Here is a 3803-nt window from a genome sequence, read left to right on the forward strand (position 1 = left end):
TATATATATATATATATATATATATATATATATATACAGGCGTAGGAGTGGGTGTGTGGTAAGTAGCATGCTTACGAATCACATGGTTCTGGGTTCAATCGCACTGTGTGGCACCTTGGGCAAGTGTCTTCTACTATAACCTCGGGCCGACCAAAGCCTTGAGTGGATTTGGTAGACAGAAACTGAAAGAAGCCTGTCGTATATATGTATGCGTGTGTATATGTTTGTCCCCCTACTATCACTTGACAACTGATGCTGGTGTGTTTATGTCCCCATAACATAGCAGTTTGGCAAAAGAGACCAATAGAATTAGTACTAGGCTTACAAAATATAAATCCTGGGGTCAATTTCTTCGACTAAAGGTAGTGCTCCAGCATGGCTGCAGTCAAATGACTGAAACAAGTAAAAGAGTATATACTGTGAGGATAAAACTTAAGAGAAAAACGACCAACAGGTCCATCAACAAAGTTCATTATTTCTCAAATTGTGCTTTTTTATACCTAATATCATTTTACATTGAAACTTAACAGTTAATTCATAATAAAAATATTGATAGTATGTAGTAATAATGATTCCTTTTCAAGATGTACTTCCACATTCTTAAATCAGTAAAAATAAGCTCAGTATCTCATAGGAGCACATTTTATTGACACTAAAAGTAAAGACTCAAGATGAGAATTGCAAAGCACTTCCAGATATCAGAGACAGTACAAAACTTTTCACCGAGATGTTGCTGCTGCTATTGTTTAGCTCCAGACTGACTATTCCCACCACCAACATTGTCTTATTCTCCGATATGAAGCAATGTAGGGCCATATGAGCTTACATACTTTTTTCTTGAAACAGCAGGGTGTGATTTGAAGACTTAGTTGCTACTCCTAGTAGCCCAAGTAACCATATAGGGGCTCCCTTATTAACTTGAGTTTGCTCAGATATCAAGCATAGGTACCATTTTAACTACTTAATTGTAGTAGTAATAATAACAATAATCATAATTTCAAAGATGGGTAATGATGTTTGGCTGGTATCAAAATTAGTATAAATATTTTTAAATATAACACAATTTTCAGTCAAAGATGGTGAGAGCATTAACGTATCATTTAGTTATTAGTCATTAGAGTAGGCAATTACTTGGACATATTTAAAGCAAGCAAGCTACCAGTTACAATAGATTCTTTTTCCAACACAGAGGGCTAAACTTCAGCTGATTGGTTGACACCACACACACATACACCTGAAATATTCAACCCCTTTATGTGCTAAGGGGTTGGTGAGACAGCATCTGAGCTCCAACCTATTGTACTAGTAATCTAAAGTATCATGTGAGTATTTCAAATGGCTCCAGGACAAGATACACACACACACACTCACATGACCATATACACATAATCAGTTTATATACACTCATGGACTAACACATATACAATACATGCATACAAACTCATACACAAAGAGAAGCACTCAGTCATTCTCAGTTAAAAGGACTAATAATAAAATATAGACACACACATACATATACAGATTCATAAACACTAACATGCTTAATTACATACATATTTTCAGTTAGAAAGAGAGAAGAGACTAAATAAACCAGGCAAATAGGAATTTGTATATATTTGTTTTACAAAGAATTTTATATAAATATATATTTTTATATTATAATATCTTAAACAAGTGCACAGGATATATTCCCCAAACTTGCAAAGTAAGCAACTTTATTTTCTCTCACTTTTGTGTATGTGTGTGTAGATCAATTGATAAATAGTTACTCTATTTGATGGTATATTAGACACACACAAATTTCAGCAACATATATTCATGAAATCAGAAGTTTTTAGTGCATTAAAGCATGTAATATAAGCCCCATTTTGCATGTAGAACTGTAGGTAATTTTTTTGAGACATTTCTTTTGGTAAAAAGTGTGTCTTATATGACATCAAATATAGTTTACATATATCTCATTCTTTCTGTAAGTGTGTGTGTGTGTGTGTGTGTGTGTGTGTGTAGCTACAGAGTTTGACATTTTTTTTCTTCATCTACTGGTTACAAAGTACTGTGGCCATGCTGATGCATCACTTTTTAAAGTGATGCCTCAGAACTTCACTGGCATCAACCTCAGTACTTCACTGGCATTGCTTGTTGTTCCCTCACCTGTCTTTGTCTTTTGCTTTCTGTACATTTGAACCGTATATATTTTATCAACCTTGGAAAAACGAATGGGAGAAGATAAATTTAAGTAGGATTTGAACTCAATATAAAGGGACATAATTAAATACCACAAAGTATTTTGTCCACTACTCTTGTGATCTGTTATCTTCTGTTTTATATATCGCTTTTTCTCACTATACTTGTCTAATATTATTACTCTGCCAAATCCTGAATTCTTTGAAACAAACAAGGCATTTCACAACTCCTGCTATTGGTAATCGTATATATAATAATGATTGTTATCTAAGCTCTAAACAATATTTTGGGACAATCTAAAGGTGTGCTTTTAAGGAAATCTGTGTATCATTTCTAGTAAATCAAGCTACTACATACAAGTATCCCTTGTTAGCACACACACACACACAACTATAGGGTGTGATTTAAGGGAGATTTGACTGCTATTTATAGTAGATCTGGCTATCACATAGAGGTCTCTCTCAATGGCTTATATAAGACAGTACAGAGTGGTTTGAAGAAAATTTCGCAACTATTTCTAATAAATGTAGCTACATTGCAATCATTTCCCTCACTCATACGTAAAATCATATGGTATAAATTGAAGGTGATTTGGCTGCTATTTCTAGCAGGTCAAAATAGCAAGCTCAAGCTTCTTTAATTTGGTTCCCCACTCCTCTTATTGAAAACATATATATTTAGTTAACACACAAAACACTAGAATAATACATATAAGGTAGGTAGAGTAACCAAAATTTTTCATTTCATTTCATTTCAAAGTTTCAGCTCAGAGCTGCGGCCATGCTGATGCACCACCGTGTAAATATATATTTTGAAAAGAATTTTTTTTCCCAAGCATAACCTCCAATGTGTAAAACACAAATACAAAAATTGATCTGCAAAAAAAAAAAAAAAAAAATTATTAGAGGCAAATGCATGAGGTTGTGAGTTCGATTCCCAGCAACTAATGTATATTACCCATTGATACATAGTATCCAGAAAAATGGTCGCAGGAAAAATTACTATTACTTGTTTTGTACATGTGTGTAGTTGGTTTGTTTGTACGCAGCACCTGCTCACTCATAGAGCACTAGTTTAGAGGCAGACTGCGCAAAAAATAAGCTCAATAGGTAGTTTACTTAATAAGCAGTAGTAATTTTTCTTGCGTCCATTTTTCTGGACGCTATGTGTTAATGAGTAAAAAGCAATTAGCTGCTATGAAACTGTCACTATGGCTGAATTTTGTAGAAATACAGACAAGCCATTCACTCAGATAAATACTGAGTAAAATTTGTATGCAGGGTTAACTCTCCTTATATAAACTGCATATTGTTTATATACATAACTGTGTTGCCCTCCATCTCTCTCTCTCTCTGCCTGTTGCTTTTATATTATAATACTGTAAAAGACGGACATTATGTTGTTCACACTGATGTCAGTTTCATGCAAATCTATAATTCAATGATTTAATTATTATAACTTTTATGTACCTAATTGTAGGTGTGTTGCCATTTCTCTCTCCTCCCTCTCTGACTGCCTATCCCCCACCAATGAAGGACTATAAGCTAAAAATATTTTCATTATTTTCTTAATATCAGAATATATATATATATATATATATATATATATATATATATATA

The 3803-nt window shown here is 33.4% G+C and overlaps 1 protein-coding gene and 1 long non-coding RNA gene across 4 annotated transcripts in view; one reads left to right on the forward strand and one right to left on the reverse strand.

The window, feature by feature from the left end:
* Positions 1 to 3803, reverse strand: part of LOC128247308 (uncharacterized) — a 73428-nt gene that overhangs the window by 47183 nt on the left and 22442 nt on the right. The window lies entirely within an intron of this gene.
* LOC106878934 (CKLF-like MARVEL transmembrane domain-containing protein 7) overlaps positions 1 to 3803 on the forward strand; it is a 56827-nt gene that overhangs the window by 17061 nt on the left and 35963 nt on the right. Inside the window, exon 1 of one of the 3 annotated variants that reach the window (XM_014928302.2) lies at positions 1388 to 1705. The exons of the other annotated variants lie outside the window; for them this stretch is intronic. The gene's annotated coding sequence lies outside the window, so the exon portion shown is untranslated. Of the gene's footprint in view, positions 1 to 1387; positions 1706 to 3803 lie in introns of those variants that run through there. 3 annotated transcript variants of the gene reach the window in all.

This window comes from Octopus bimaculoides, chromosome 1 (assembly GCF_001194135.2).
Source record: "Octopus bimaculoides isolate UCB-OBI-ISO-001 chromosome 1, ASM119413v2, whole genome shotgun sequence".
NCBI lineage: Eukaryota > Metazoa > Mollusca > Cephalopoda > Octopoda > Octopodidae > Octopus > Octopus bimaculoides.